The following is a 16,807-nucleotide window of genomic DNA, read 5'->3' on the forward strand; positions in this document are numbered from 1 at the left end:
TACACTTCAGGAAGCTCTTACTCTAATAATTATTCTATATCCTTTACACTAAGCTTTGCCTTTAATTGATGTTTCCTGACAGCAGATAAATATCTACTTCTTAAAAAAATACTTCCACCCATCCTTTCTTTTCTTCAGCTCTACCCTTTTCTCGCCTCCTCTGAAACCAAGTTTTTAAAGTCTTCCTATTACTGTTGTCTTTACTTTCACCTCCCATTCACTTGAAAGTCTACCACAATCTGGCAAACATGCTCACCATGCCAATAAAATTCTTCTTAAAAGTCACTAATTATTTCCATATGGCTTACCCTTACCTGACTTGACCTCCTCACAGATTTAATACTGTTGAAAACCTCCTCCTTGACATTTCTTCCCTGTGGGTTTTTGTAAAACCATTCTCCTATTTTTTCATGTCTTTCTCTGCTTTGTTCTTTCATCAGACAAAAGGCAGCTCTGTCTTCATGCTTTTGCCCTCCCCAGACTACTTCTGAGCTCTCTTTGATGATCTTTAATAAAATACGCTACTTTACTTCCACATACGACCCACAGCCTCAAATCTACACGTCTGACTAGAACTTTTCTCCACATTGATGATAATGGCTTTCAAATTAACACATCATCTTCCCTCATAAACCTGCTTCTCTTCCTGCCTCAGTGAATAGCATCGCTGTCCACACAGGTGTCAAGCTAGAAATATGTCCATCCCCTTGGACTCATTTCCTCCCCCTCATCTGATCAGTTACTCAGGCTTCTGGGGTCTGTACCCTACCATCTCTGGGACCCATTTCCATGGCTTCCACAGTAGCAGAGGCCCTTGCCCTCTGTCACTTGAACCATCACAGTGGTCTACTAATTACTTCTTCTCCCACCTGGCACACTACTGCCAGGTGCCACACTGCTGCAAGAAAAATCTTTTAAAATACAGATCAAACAGATCATGTTATTTCTCTGCTTAAAACACTTCATTTGCTCCCCTGGTAGCTTTCAAAATAGAGTTAAAGCACCTTAACCGGAAGGATATCCCATAATGTGCCCCTGCCTACACTTTCAGCCCTTTATTCTACCAAGTATTCCTAACACTTTCTTTTTTGATTGTTTGTTTTCTGATCATATTTGACTGTATACATGTGCTGCTTTATGCCCCTTGAGCTTCCTCCTGGGATATTCTGTCACCCTCTCATCTCTGGTCCAGCTAACTACCTGCTGAACATCTTCTCAAAGGTCTCCTCCTCTAGGGAGCCTTCCTTACCTCCCTCAATGAAGTAGATGCCCTACTTTGTTCTACAAGGATGACTACATATACCACTACCACCTCTGCTGTCATTATTGATTTATTTATAGGTTTTGCACTAGATTATATGCTCCATGAAAACAAGAACTATGTATTATTTATGATGTTATAAGTAGTAGTAGAATAAATGAATGAAAGAATCACTAAGCTTTTGAGTCTAAACTCAAGGTCAAGTGAATAAAAACTTGCTTGATACCCAGGATAAAGTAAAAATGTGTTTAAAGTAAGTAGTAATGGAGTGAAAGATTTGTAAAAAAAAAAAAAAGAAAGAAAAAAAGCACCTTATTATAATTAGATATCTACATTTATTTACATTTTTCTCTAAATTTTTCAGTGTCTTAGTGATATTCTAATTTTTAAGTGGAAAAACCTAGCTCATTAGGAAAATATCTCAATCTGAACAGCCAGTAAAATAAATTTAAATGGAACTGAAATACTTTAAATACAAATCCAGACACTACAGTACATCTTAGGCAACTTGTTTTCTCACCAAGCACCTTAACTGTGTATTTAAACTTCTCCAAGATTTTATCCCAATCTATCTTTCACCATTATTCTGTACTCAGTCTATACTCCAGGGAAGTTGAGCCTTTTCTTTCTTTTTTTCTTTTTTTTTTTTTTTTCACCTTTGCTAGGCAAGCACTTCAACCACGGAGCTACATCCCAACCCTAGGCATTATTTTTTATCTTTCAATTTGGCTTTGTAGTTATCTCCACGATTATTTTACATACCTTCAGTTAGAGGTATTCCTATTTTTATTATGGAATTTTATTTTTGGTTAGTAGGAAACATTTTTTAAATTATAGTTTCTGATTATTTGTTTCTCCTACATGGAACACAATTGATTTTTGCATTTAAATCTGTTTCTATGGATTTTGCTGAATTTGTAGATTGTCTTGAATTTCTATGTAGATAATTATATTGATTGTTAATACAATAGTTTGTTTCTTCCTTTCAAATCTCTTTACATTTAATATCTTTTTATTGTATAGTTACTTCCTAGGACCTCCAGTGCTAACTTGAATAGCAGTAGAGTAGTGGTAGATATTCTTCTCTCCTTCCTAACTTTAATGAAATGTTTCTAACACATATTTAATTGTGAAGTATACTAATCATATTGCTAGCTGTAAATTTTGGGTGGATACCCTTTAACAATTTAAGAATGTTTCTTCTATAATGAACTTGCAAAGAATGTTTCCTGTGAATTAAATTTTATCAAATGTTTTCTCTTCCCTCATTGAAATGATCATTTAATTTTTTCTCCTTTAATGTGTAAATGCAGTAAATTATATCAGTACATTTTTCTAATGGTCTAATATTATTTTCTGAGATGACTCTAAACAAATGTTAATTCTAATGTATTGTTGGATTTAATTTTCTATTATTGTGATTAGGATTTTTACATCTGCATTTGTGAGAGAGTTGGCGATAATTTTCCTTTCCCATTTATACTCAGTCTAATTTTGGTATCAAAACTCTGCCAACTTCATAAAATACGTTCTAGTCATTCCTTCTTTTTCTTTTTTTGTTTCAATTTCTTCTTTTTCTATATGCTGGAAAAGATTTGGAAAAGATATAGAAAGATTTACGAGATTTCTATTTTTTTCCTTAGGTGTTTGGCAGAACTTCCTTCTAAACCCTCTGGCCCTGATGTGCTTTGTTTTGTCTTGTTTCTGTAGGTAGATTTTAAACTATCAATTCAACATTTTGAAAATAACTATAGTTCTCTAATTAGATTTTCTATTTCTTCTTGACTTCATTTTGGTAAGTTTCATTTTTCTGGGGAAATGAGTAGTTCATATAAGTTTTCAAATTTAGTTGTATAAAGGTTATGACATCCTCATTTTTTAAAAAATGTTATATATGAAGTGATTTTTTCCCTCTTTATTTCTGTATTTTATTAGACTTTTCAAAGCATCAGCTTTTGATTTCCTTGATCTTTTCTACTGTAACTTCATTTTAAAATTTTATTAATTTCTGCTCTTTATTATTTCCTTTATTCTGCTTTCTTATGTGTATGTATTATTTCCTTTATCCAGTTTCTTGAGTTGGATACTTTGTTCATTAATTTTTAGAACTTCTTTTCTAACTAAGCATTTTTAAACTTCTGTAAATTTCTCTCAGTAAATTTCTCTGCATGTTATAAAATATATTTTATTTGTTATTTAGTTCTCTATGTTAACCAATGTTAGTTATGCTTTGACCTGTCAATCATGATTTATTCCAGAAGCTGTTTAGAAGTATGTTTTAGTTTGGTTTGGTTTTGGTCCAGGAACTTAGGCATACTAGGTATGTTAGTCAGCTTTCTGCCACTGTGACAAAATACCTGAGATAATCAATTTATAAGGAAGAAAGACTTGTCTGGGTTCATGGTTTTAGAGGTTTCAATCCATGGTAGCTTGTCCCTGTTGCTTCTGAGCCTTTGGCAATGCAGTACATCACAAGAAAACCAAACCATGGAGGAAAGCTGATCACTTCATGGCACCTGGGAAAAAGGGAGAGTGAGAGGAAGAGATTGGGATCTCAATATCCTCTACAAGGGCATCTCCCCTGCAACAATGTCACTTCCTTCCACCAGATCCCACTTCCTAAATGTTCCATTACTCCTAACAATACCATCAAAAAGGACCAATCCTTCAATACATGAGCTTTTGAGAGACATTTAAGATCTAAACCATACACTAGGCAAATGCTGTACCACTGAGCTATTCTCCCAGTTCATGTTTTATTCCCAAATCTACTTAGACTTGTTTTTTTTTTTTTTTTTTTTTTGCTTTGTTTTGTTTTTGTTTTTTGTTTTGTTGTTGTCATTGGTGGTGGTGGTACAGGGGGTTGAACTCAGGGGCACTCAACCATTCAGCCACATCCCCAGCCCTGTTTTGTATTTTAGAGACAGGGCCTCGCTAAATTGCTGAGGCTGCCTTTGAACTCGAGATCCTCTTGCCTCAGCTTCCTGAGTCGATGGGATCACAGGCATGCACCACCATACCCAGTTTATTTAGAAGTGTTTTAAAATTTCCAAAGGTATGGTGTTTTTTTGTTTTTTAATTGACCTGAAAATGTGATCTATTTGAGACTGATTTCTCATCACCTGGGCTAAGATGTTGGCATGATGCCATCAAAGGCCTGGATCCTTCTATCTTTTTGTTTCATTATCTTAATATACGGCTTCCACCTGGTGTCTTTTTTTATATTTCTTACTGTTTCCGGTAAAGTAGTTTGCTTATAGCAACTGTAAGACATACCCTGCTACTTGAACATACCATGATGCATAAAAAGGAAGAAACAGCCCAAATTCAACATCACAAAATTCATCAGGAATCATTCTCATCAGCTTCTTTGACTCAGAATTCAGAATTCAGAATTCAGAGTCACATTCTGGATTTGCTTATCAGAAGTCTGGGCACTATCCCATGCCCCAGCTCTGGACCTGGAGGGCTGGCTCCAACATTAGGCATTTGGGGAATATTTGTTGTATTAAAGACTACATAATCAGAAAAGAATGAATACTTCTGGCAGGCTAATCTTACAAGCCCCAAACTAGAAACCAATGGCAAAAGTCACAAATATTAACTCAATACTCTTCCTAACAAGACTGAAAACATTGCAGGCTGAGGATGCAAGCAGAAGCACCATGTACAGCTCATTCCTGGGGAGAACAATTTAAGGAAAATTAATTTATAAATAATAACATTATGAAGACTCTCAAACACATATTTATAAGTCTTCTGGTGGACTTGTTATAGGTAATTTCTTTCTTTCTTTTTTATGTGTTGGGGATTGAACCCAGGGGCACTTAACCACCAAGTCACATCCCCAGCCCTTTTTTGTATTTTATCTAGAGACAGGGTCTCACTGAGTTGCTTAGGGACCCACTGTTGCTAAGGCTAGATTTATACTTGTGATCCTCCTGCCTCAGCCTCCAGAGCCACTGGGATTACAGGCATGCATGTACCACCACACCCAGTAGTCACACGTGACTTCTGTTGTTCACAGCATAAACAGCGTATGTCTCCTCAAACAGTAGCCACTCCACACCAGACATTATCCATAGAGCAAATTTAGATAGTTTGAGCCAAAGGCATGTGTATACCGGGAAATAAGGTTTTGATGTTTAGGGCAAATGTTTGGATTACGTTTTGGTTTGTTTTTGTTTTTGGTGGCACTGGGAATCGAACTAGGGGTGCTCTACCTCCAAACTACATCCCTGGCCCTTTTTGTTTTTTACTTTGAGACAGGGCCTCACTAAAATGCCCGGACTGGTCTTGAATTTGTGGTCCTCCTGCCTCAGCCTCCAGAGTTGCTAGGATTATAAGTGTGTGCTACCATACCTGGCAGGATTACGTTTTGAAGGCTGCACTTGACTGTCCTATAACTGTACCCTTCCACCTTGCTTTGACCAAGTCAACACAGCTTGGGTGTGGTTGTTCAAAAATATTCCCAAAGAGCAATGATGATTCTTTTGGATTCCTGAACACATCATCTCAGTTGTGGGAGAACTCTGGGTAGTATGTCTAGGCCTCTCAATGAAGTTTTAATCAAAGCCCCATTTCCTTCCCGTTGTTGCTTTTGGAGTGGCCTTGTTCTGGGAGTCCTAGCTTTGACAACCACATCTCAGCTGGACTTTTCCACAGCAACCTTTGGACTTCTGCCCCACCCTCTCCCATCTGCACGCCATTTCCTCTCTTCTCTGTTTTGGCTCTGTGTGGCTCTTCTCAGTAAAGTGGTTGAAGAGTAATGAACCCGAAATACCTAAGTAACAAATGAGTCACCACACTTCTACAGCAGAGCTCTGATGATCAGCGGGTGTGTTGGGGGGTAAATAGCAGAGGAGGTGGTTGCCCAGAGAGAGAGAGAGGGAGAAAAATAGAAGCAAAATGAGCAAGCTGGCAGAGGTGGCTGAGAGCAGGCTGAGTGGGCGGAGGGGGTGGGAACTTGGTTGGCTTGCAAGGTGAGATCAGTGCTATGGCCTGTCACACCCTGGCTGACTCAAGCTAAACCCAGGCCCCTCAGGAATTGCTAACCCTGGGCTGTCTAGTAAAACTCAGCTGGACAAGCCACCTAACTGGTATCCCCTTCTGTGTACAAGTTCTGTGACTTGAAATTCTTTGCTTCAAGTTGCTGTAAAGCTGCTAATCAGAGACCTAAAATGGAATTACTCCAGTTATATGGTATCTGGGTACCAAGAATCAGGCAGAATTAAAATTTCTACTTTGTACTGTTTTAGTCTTTTGAAATTTTCAAGAATGTATAATTTTCCTAAAACTTTAACTTGGAATATAAAGTAGAGTTGGAATGACCATCTCAAGGTCAAAACTGGGCAATAATGGAGGTGACCACCATGAGCAACCAGGAGGCACTGGTCTGCTGAAACATCTTGGGATGCTGCTCCATCAGGACTGGATTGGCTTAGAACCCACTAGATAGTTTTCTGGTAGCTTAAGACAAGACTCCTATTTTTTATATGTTTTTAAGTAAAAAAGGAGTGGAGTAGGCTGAGCCCTTGGAACATATCTAATGTTGTAATTTCACGGAGATCTGCTTGGCCAGCCCACAGTCCTTCTCTAAGATGTTTAAACTGTCACAACAAGAGACCAGAGAGAAAAATCACATGTTCAAGGAACAGGGCTTGGATGCATCTAGGACTGTTAATGTGATACAACTACTAGGAGAATCTTTTGGTAAAAAAAATTACAAAATGTCCCCTGAGAAAGGCTGTCTCAGATCATGAGGATGACAGGATTTGATCACAAGTTGTCTGGTTCTCTTTTAGGTCAAAACCAGGAAGTGCAGGCACTAGTTTAAAAACAGAGGAAAATAAAATTGGTTGATTTGGATGTTTAAGCCACCAGCCCTGTTCCGCTTCACTTGACCCTGCAGTGGGGGCTGGTGTCAGCCTATGGTTTTATCTCCTGCAGCTCTCCCACCCCTATCCCGCATAAGTATAAAACCAGATGCCATGACTTGGCAAGAGTAAAGCTTCATCTTGAGAGGAAGTGGGAAGACGTAAGGCTAACACAGCTTTGGCAGCTAGAAAGAAAACAACTACAGCCCCCATGAAGAAGGACCAGACCCAAGACTTGATGGAAGTAAAGTTTTTGGTCCCCATTTAGTTCCTTAAAATGCCACCTCTGCATACTCCAACTTCCCCTAAGATGAGACAATCAGCAAATAACTGCAAATCCTCTTTGGAAATGACTTATGAAAGTAATGTCAGGGAAGTTCATATTCTTGGCCTCAGAAGTCTTCATTTCAAAATGTCACATATATATTCATATGTAGTTATATAGATACACACATATTTTTATTAGTGCATTTTAATTATGTAGAATAATAGGCTTCATTGTAAGGCATATTAGGACATTCAAAATGCTCTTTAAGACCAACTAAACAATGCATGCTTGTCATAAAAATAAAGGTAGAACCCCCCCCAAAAATTAACCTTCACATATTAACATTTTAAAATATTTAAGGGTCCAGTCCTTTTATAAGCATAGATTTACTCTCTTAACACAGTTGTGCTCATTGTGTATACATAAAATTTTATCTGCTGCATTTTAGATAAATATATCTTACAGGTTTTCCCTGTTATCATATGGAAAAATTAGGCAACCATTATTATTAATCATTATTAATAATGTCTTAGACATTAAATTTGTTTCCAGCATTTAAAATTATAAACCATCATTTAATTAATGTACAAAATTCGAAGATTTCTGCATCAGCACCACCACTCAGTCATGTGGCAAATCTGGCTTAGTGACCTGAAGGCTGCCGGACCATCGGGGGGCTGCAAGAGAGACTCCTGGGGGATTCTAAGCTTTCTTGAGATGTAAGACTCATGGATTTCTGGGACAGGGATCCTGAAGGACATAGAAATTGCCTGAAGTAATATCACCAGTCATCTATTTGTGTTTTTTCTGTCAAATATGACCTATAATCCTATCTCCAGGCAACACTTTTAGAAATTCTGAAGAAAAGAGAAAATATTTTCAGTGAGTAAGAGGAATAGGAAAACAAAGGACAGGAATGACACATGGTAAAGCTGAGGATCTCATTTCTAAATGCAAAGTGTCATACTATCTCTCATTGGGATTTCTTGTTGGAGCATCTTGATTTTAGGGGCCTTCGCAGGTGGATCACTTGCTGGGGCGATGTTTCAATCTGCAGTTAGGGCTGCAAAAGCAGAGTCAGCACCAGTCAGATGGGCCAGTCAGCTATGGATATGATTTTTCATTTGCCAAATGACTGACAGTGGTACAGTTGTCACTAAATGTTTTCTTTCAAAGGCAAGTGCTGTGTCAGACAAAATATAGTTCCTGAATGTGATAGAGGAGAATGTACTACAATACTACATACTTCTTAGTGGTAATTTCATTTTAAATCTCACCAATCCAAAGTTAGGTGCTCTTTTCACCATTTTGCATGTGGGACAATTAAATAGCAAAAAAGTAAAGTAACTCGCCCAAGGCCATATGACTAAGAAGTATTTGAACCAAGATTAGAACCCAGGGTTTACTTCAAAGCATGTGGTCTTTGCACTGCTTTGTGATGTCTCCCTTGTTAAACCTAACACATAAACAGGTTTGCAATAAAAAACTGAGTTAATACTTACTGATCCAAGGTGGAGCTTTTTCTAATATCGAGGAGTCACCATTATGAGCAGAATTATTCATAGCATTCCTTTGAGGGGCAACTCATGAAGACAACTCATGAAGATTCAGGTCAACCAAGCAAACTATTGATGAAGAACTCTGCCAGCAAGTTTGTGGAGTTCTTAAAGGCCTCACGAAGACTCTAATAACTAAAAGACCACAGCATAGGGTTGGGGGTGTAGTTCAGTGGTAGATGGTAGAGTGCTTGCCTAACATGCTTGAAGGCCCTGTGTTCAATTCCTAGCACTGAAAAAAAAAAAAAAAAAAGTCACATGGCAGCTTCTACTTCCATTTTCTCCAAGGACAGTCCTTGGGACGTATTATGGTTGTTGGAAATGGAAACCATTACTTCTACTCAACTTTTTAATGAATGATTAGATCAAAACATAAGTGTCTGTTTTTCCACTGTAATGACTTATGTAATGTTAGGAACCATGTTCGTCTTCTTTATTGTTAGATTCTCACTCCAAGTACTGTGCTTGATCCTAGTAGATTGTCTTAGTCTATTTTGACTGCTATACCACAATACCACAGACTGGGTGGGTTATAAACCACAGAAATTTTTTTCTTCACAATTATAGAGACTAGGAAGTCTAAGATCAAGGTACTGGGTCTCTTTTATAAGGGCATTATTATGGTTTAGATCTGAAGTGTTCCTCAAAGACTCATGTGTTTAAGGCTTAGTCTCCAATGCAATAATGATCAGAGGGTGGGGATTTGGAGAAGTGATTGGTCCTGATGGCTTGATCTCATCAATGAGTTAACCTATTAAAGGATTCAAATTTGATGGTATTATTGGGAGGTAGTGGAAACTGTAGGTAGTACAGCCTAGTTGAAGGAAATAGATCACCAGAGGTAGACCCCTTCTTTTCTCTTTCTCTCTGTCTCTCTGTCTCTCTCTCTCTCCTTCCTGGCTACCATGAGGTGAATAACTTTGCTCTGCCATGCATATGCACCATGATGTTCTGCCTTACCACAGATCCAGCAACAAAAGCCAGGAACTATCAACTGAAACCTTGGAAACTATGAGACAAAATAAACCTTTCTTCCTTTAAGTTTTATTATTTATTTAATTTACTAATTATTTATTTAATACCAGGGATTCAACCCAGGGGCACTTAACCACTGAGATACATCTCTAGTCTTTTTTATTTTTTTATTTTGAAACAGGGTCCTGCTAAGTTGCTCAGAGCCTCACCAAGTTGCTGAGGCTGGTTTCAAACTTGCAATCCTCCTAAGTTTTTTTTTCTTTCTTTCTTTCTTTTCAGGTATTTTGTCATAGCAATGAAAAGCTGACTAATACAGGTATTGATCCCATTCATTAGGGACCCACCTTGTAACCTAATCACCTCCCAAAGGTCCTCCCTTCAAATGCGGTCACACTGAGATTAGGCTTCAACATTCGAATCTGGAGGTGGGGTGGGGGCCTTCAGTCTACAGCACAGATGTTCAGTAAAGTTTACTGAATGAATTAATGAATGAACAAAAGTAATATCTGGGCCAAAGGTGTGGCCTGGAGATAGGAATGACTCATGGTCAATTCCCTACATACAGATGTATTTCTTAGGCTATATAGTATGAATTAAAGTGGCCCAAATCAAGATAAGTCAGGAAGTGTATATAATCCTTTTCCAATTTTTAATATATACAATAAACTCTTGGTCATAAGCATGATGCCATCTGAAATGAGAAGTGAAGAGTCTTCCTCTTCCTTTAGCCTGGTAGCATGCAGTAAGGATAAAATTTCTTTTCTCTCTCTCCTGCTTGATTCCTCAATCAAACAGGATTTATACTAGGCTTAGGCAGACAATCCCTCCTAGAGAGAGTGTGTACAGCATCCTGTTTGTTTCCCAATGGGAAAATTTGGACTGAAAGTGTGCATTAAGTTCAGTCTTTAAGCAATTAATATTTTGCCTGAGAAATAAGAAGTAAGAACATTACAAGTGGATTTTGTCATAATCCTACATCTCCCAAATGCGTGAACTCCAGGAAAGTCCAGATCCCCAGCAGAAACCCATCTGCTATTTTTCTAGTACAATCCTCCTCTGTTTATATTTGCTCGTTTCCCCCACAGAGTGCCAGGAGAGAAAAAATGATATTTTAAAAATTCATCTGCTAGTATTTATGCAAACACTTTTCTCTCCAAGTGTGGGTTGAGCAATGTGAGTAAAGCAGACACACATGCCTGCAAAGGACTACAGAGTAATTTTAAAGAAAAAAAGGGGAAAGTACACATCTAGGACAGCTGAAGTTGCCAGCAGAGGGGCAGGAATCATCCTCAGACCAGTGACACTTGACAAAGGGAAGTTCATGGCCTTGAGCCCTAGCTTTGGCAGCTCATTTGAATATGTCAATGAATCTTTTTACTATGAGTTTCAACTATGTGCTAGTCAGTGTGGGGATGATAAAAGCTTAAGATTTCTAGTTAAGAAGATAATAGTAAATAATTATGCTGGCATGCTACTCAAGTTGGGAAAAAGGAAAAGAAACATCAGTCGAACATCAGTTAGATACCACTCTTCACTAAATGTTTCACATACATTATTTCGTTTTATTGTCACTCCTAATCCTACGATGTTATTATTCTCATTTTTCAGATGAAGGTCGATACCAGTCTTATAACTTGCTCAAGATTGTTTAACTTGGGTTCTTTTGAAAATTCATGCTCTTTTTCCTGCATAACACAAAAGAAGTTTCTAAGGTATAAAATCTAATGGTATATGTATGTTTGGAATCTAAATAGCAAGGCTTTGTTGAGTGCTTACTTTGAGACAGGCAAAAGTCCAAGTTCTTGATATATATTAACTGATTTCAATTCTGTACTATCCTATGAAGTAGGTGTTGCTATTACCTCATTTTAAGGACAAGGAAACTGAGTTTACATATAAGTAAAGTTGTCTAAATCTCAAGAAATAGCAAAGCCACTCCTGGATCAAGAGCTCATGTTTCTAAGCACCAACCAGTCTCCTTCTCTTGTTTGAGGAACACCTTGAGGCACATTCTACTACACACACACCCTGCCAACATCCCAAGACTACTTGGACATAATGAAGACTGTATTCAGCACAGTATTTCCACTTCTTCCCTAAATTCCTCTTCTTGCCCACATTCCAGAAGCCACACCTAGAAGCTTATCACCTGAGTATGTCAGAACTGTTACTGAAAACAAACTAGATATTCTATACTCTTCAAATTTAAGAGCCAAGTCTAGCAGAGTGTGGTGGCACATGCCTATGATCTCAGCTAACCAGGAGGCTGAGGCAGTAGAATCACAAATTTGATGTCAGCCTAGGCACTTTAGTGAGACCCCATCTCAAAATGAAAAATAATAAGGGCTGGGGATATAGTTCAGTGATAGCAGTTACCTGGCATGTGTGAGACCCTGGGTTTAATCACCAACACACCAAACACACACAGACACACACACACACACACACACACCAAGTCAATGGTTTTAGAATTTCCCCTAGTGCCAAGACAATATTCCTCTGCCTGTGATAGAGACCAGCAGGACTCCTCTTCTTGCTGATGCCAGGAGGAGATGTAGGGGACAGTTACATGCCAGGCAAGGAGGCTCTTTGTCTTTTCCTGGTCTCCCCTCTCCAGGTTTCTGCCCACAGAATGAAATAAAAACATCAAGGGTAGGAGAATTCTTGCCCCATTCCCCTTGAAAGGGGGAGACTACTGTGTCTGTGGCTCCACTCCACCATGTTTAGGAGGGCAGAGCCATGGAGGAGGTGGCCAGGGGATCTGGTCTCAAAGCATTGGGTACCATTTAAAGGAAAGCAAGCAGAAGACTCAAGGAATGTGAAAGACTTCACCTCCACTCTCCCAAAGACACAGGGCGAGGTCTGTAGAGCTAAAATTAGTTTTTTCCCTCTTGCTACTTAGCAGGTGAGAGCTCAAAAGGGAGGTCATAGTGATATAGAGAAAAAAGAAACAACTTTTTTTTTTAACATATCTGAGTGGAATGAGTAATTCTGCAACCCCTGTTTACACACAAAAGTAGGCAGATGTGAGTTTCAGCAGTCAAAATCAAAAAAAGAGCCTGCCACAGTTTTGCTCGCTCCCTCTTCATAACCTTTCTCTAAGGGCCTGATCTTTTCCCAATGGGGTCCACATACTAATTTTAGGCACTGTGAGTACACATCCATCAACCTCAACCCCAGTGTTCAGTATGGGTAACCACCTGTCTCTCTCTCTGGTGAGGACTCTCATGATTTTCTCTGGGATCTTCTTTGTTCAAGAGATGCAATGTCAGCAATCCTGTAAAGCCTGCAGGTCCAGGACAATGACTCCACAGGAGGGTAGTAAGCCACCATTGAGATAGGAGATCCCAGTCTACAGTCACCCCTCACTCCCAAAATGAGAGAAAGATGCTGAAGATCAGCTGAGGAGGACAGAACGAATCTGTGTGATGAAGGACTAAGGAGATAGTCAGGAGATCTATCTTGCAGGTTGACATGTGCTTGGGGAAAAGAGACTTAATGTTCAATGTTATAAAAGGTTGCTATTACTCTAGGAATGGAGAATGAGAAAAGAAGAATCTTTTTAAAATATAGAAATCACCCTTCCTATCTGTGTAGAACCCTTTGTGACAGCAGATAGCAGAAAAGGTAGTCAATAGGTCCCCAGTTTGGTAAGTTCAAATCCCAGTTTTATCATGTCTTTCCTATGTAAACTTGGGCAAGTTTCTTAACCTCTCTGTGCCTTTCATCTGTATAGGAAAAATAATAATTTTTTTATGAGTCCAGTTACTTGAAAAGCTGAGGTAGAGGGATCATAAGTTTGAGACCAGCTTTGGCAACACATTGAGACTCAGTCTCATACAAACAAAATAATAATAATAATAATAATAATAATATCTTCCTCATAGGATTGTTGGAGGATTAAATAACACATATAAAGCCTAAAGACTAAAGAAGAGTGCTTTACACAAAATAAACCTGTAATAAATTTAACTTTTTCTGATAAGAGTAAGAGTACCGTAATTTTGACAATCTCTCAAGTTTAAGGCATCACTGAATTTGACAAGTGGTTAAAAGTAAATGCCAACCAAATTTTCAGAAAACATGTCATAGGGTATTTCCCTCTACAGATCCATCACCTTTTTCTAGGACCTGCACCCCACATCCTGCACAGAAATGTATTTGTTTCCATTTTTCATCCAACTAGGGTTTTGAACACCATTTGTCATTCTGATCTGTCCTCATTACAATATTCTGATAAACATGTTGAATAAGGAAACAGTACCCAACTGCTGTCCTTTTCCTCCTGTAGGCTGAGTTAAGGGTCAAGTCAGTCTTCAGAATGGGCACTTTAGCAAGAGAACAGGAAAGAAAGGAGACCATAGAAACAGAAAGCCTTGGGTTTTAAATTTTGGTTTCATAGCTACCTAACTGCTCAAGCCTAACAGAGTTATCTTTAAAAATGAGAGATTACACTCTATTTATGTATGAATGTGTTCTACTGTCATGTACAACTAATTAGAACAAATAAAATCTAAAAATTTTAAAATGGGGATAATGATACCTACATGGGAGGGTCTTGTTTTGAAGAACTAAATGGGATTATTTATATGAAGTGCAATTATTAAATAAATTGAGTTGGCACTCACTAAATATCAGTTCCCTCTTCCTCTTCTGCCCTTTCCGGTTGAGAGACAAAGTTGGACTACGCTGGGGGCAGGGTACATCATCAAATGTTGTGTCTGTTTACTTTTCTCCTACTTTTCTGAGAAGATGGGAAGAAATGAACAACTTACTGGTCTACCCTCTTCGTCATCCATCCTTCTCATACTTAAAAAAATGATCAAAGTTCAGCTAGATCTGAATTATTTAGCTACTCTACCAACCAAGGAATGAGTGTTCTGATTATCTCTATTAAAGATGAAAACAAATAAGGCCTCAAGAAAATTGACCTCAAAAGGGCCCCTTTCCAAAGTGGAAGAGGTATATCCAACACTTGAGGAGGCAGGACAATGAAGTACGGGGGTCTGGCTTGGCCTGGGCATGCTCGTCAAGGGAGGAGGTAGTGGGAGCCTGGCCTTTTCCCTATCAGAGTTACAAGGACAGGCTGAGTCTCCAGACCAGTCACCCCCATTAGGCTAATTCACCATCCAGAGTCCTCCTTCCCCTGAGTTCCATCTAATCACCCATCTTCACGTGTACTGAGGCCTTGCCCTTTGGCCCCACCCTCCCCATTCTCTTCACCAGCCAGAGCGCTTTCCTGAGATGAAGCTGAGGCTGAGGCTGAGGCTGAGGATGTGGGGCCCCTCGCCTGGGAGTCTTAGCTGCTGACACACACAACTGCTGACACTGGAAAGTACCGCTGCTCAATCAAAAACCACTTCCCAGAGATGACAGCAGTGCTCATGGCTTGGTTCCTGGAACATCAGATTTGGTCCAGAACCTTGAAGTCCACACCTCACAATTGTCCTTTCATGCCCCAGTTTCCCAGTATTTGGGAAGGGTAATGACAACAAAGGGAAATTGCTATCTACTGTCCAACCTGTCATCACTATAAGTTTGAATGATTTGACCAACTCCACATACTTTGAAAATTAATTAGTATTTGTCATGTATTCTGAAATGAAATTAAGCAGAGTAGAGGAAATTGGGAGGGTGTCCCAGGTGCAGTAAAATGTCAACAAATGTTATTTTTCTTATAAATTGAACTTTCACTTTATGTCTAGGTGGAAAATGTTAGGTGACAATTACTTTACTTTTTCATTTATAAAATACTTTCTTGTGTCCCCTTCCAATTTGGGGACATGAACCCATTACTCCCAGTTGAAATGCTTAGCAGTATGATTTTTAAAATAACAATAAGCATTTTTTAAGATTCTTCTTTGTACCTTGCCAACTTAGGGGATACTATCTTTTTTCTCTTCTGTTCTGTTCTGTTCTCTTCTGTTCTGTTCTCTCCTTCTTTCCTTACTTCCTTCCTTCCTTCCTTCCCTCCCTCCCTCCCTCCCTCCCTCCCTTCCTTCCTTCCCTCCCTCCCTCCCTCCCTCCCTCCCTCCCTCCTTCCCTCCTTCCTTCCTTCCTTCCTTCCTTCCTTCCTCCCTCCTCTTTTTAACAAAACAAGTAAAATATGTTAGATTATGACCTTATGAGATCTTGCTCAATCTGAACTCTGAAAGTTGTCTTTGCATTTCAGACTCTGTTTTGTTTGTTTGTTGTTTTTTCCCCCTCAGTGCTGGAGATTAAACCCAGGGCATCACACATACAAGCAAGCCCTCTATTGCTGAGATACATCCCCAGTGTTATTTTGAGATAGGGCCTCACTAAGTTGCCCAAGTTGGCCTTGAACTTGCTATCCTACTGCCTCAGTCTCCTGAGAGGCTGGGATAATAGGTATACTCACTGCACCAGGCTTCAGACTCATTTTAGAAACACAAATGTTTATTTGCTCCTGGTCCACTTATTTTTTGCCTCTCTGCTCAAATTTCAAGAGCACAAAAGTGTAAGTTTGCAAAGATCATTTGCAAGCTGCCATCCCAAACCTCTGATGTAAGAGATGTAAAGCGTGCAGTGCCGAAGCCGGCCTTGGCTGCTCTGATGAGAAGCAGCATGAGTGGAAGGAAGTGGTGACTCTACTGGCACAGTCAGCGCCTACAGCCTCATAAAGACAGCACATGAGCTTGGTTGGCACTCTGCAGCCATGCTGCCCTATCTGTCAACCTTGGGAGGATTGACAGCCAAGTTTCAGCATGCTGCACATACTCCCCAATGCTCTCATCACCCAGGCACACTTTGAAGTTAGACGACTATTTCTTATAACACTAAAAGCCTCTGCCTCATTCACACCTTCTTAGTGTCCCCCCACTGCCATGCTTCCGTCCAAATTCCTCCTGGG

The 16,807-nt window shown here is 39.2% G+C and overlaps 1 protein-coding gene across 5 annotated transcripts in view; it reads right to left on the bottom strand.

Moving 5' to 3' along the window:
* LOC306658747 (adenosine receptor A3-like) overlaps window positions 1–16,807 on the bottom strand; it is a 104,269-nt gene that overhangs the window by 76,193 nt on the left and 11,269 nt on the right. Inside the window, exon 4 of one of the 5 annotated variants that reach the window (XR_013763139.1) lies at window positions 3,134–3,777. The exons of the other annotated variants lie outside the window; for them this stretch is intronic. The gene's annotated coding sequence lies outside the window, so the exon portion shown is untranslated. Of the gene's footprint in view, window positions 1–3,133; window positions 3,778–16,807 lie in introns of those variants that run through there. 5 annotated transcript variants of the gene reach the window in all.

This window comes from Sciurus vulgaris (genome assembly GCF_902686455.1).
Source record: "Sciurus vulgaris genome assembly, chromosome: 1".
NCBI classification, from domain to species: Eukaryota; Metazoa; Chordata; class Mammalia; order Rodentia; family Sciuridae; genus Sciurus; species Sciurus vulgaris.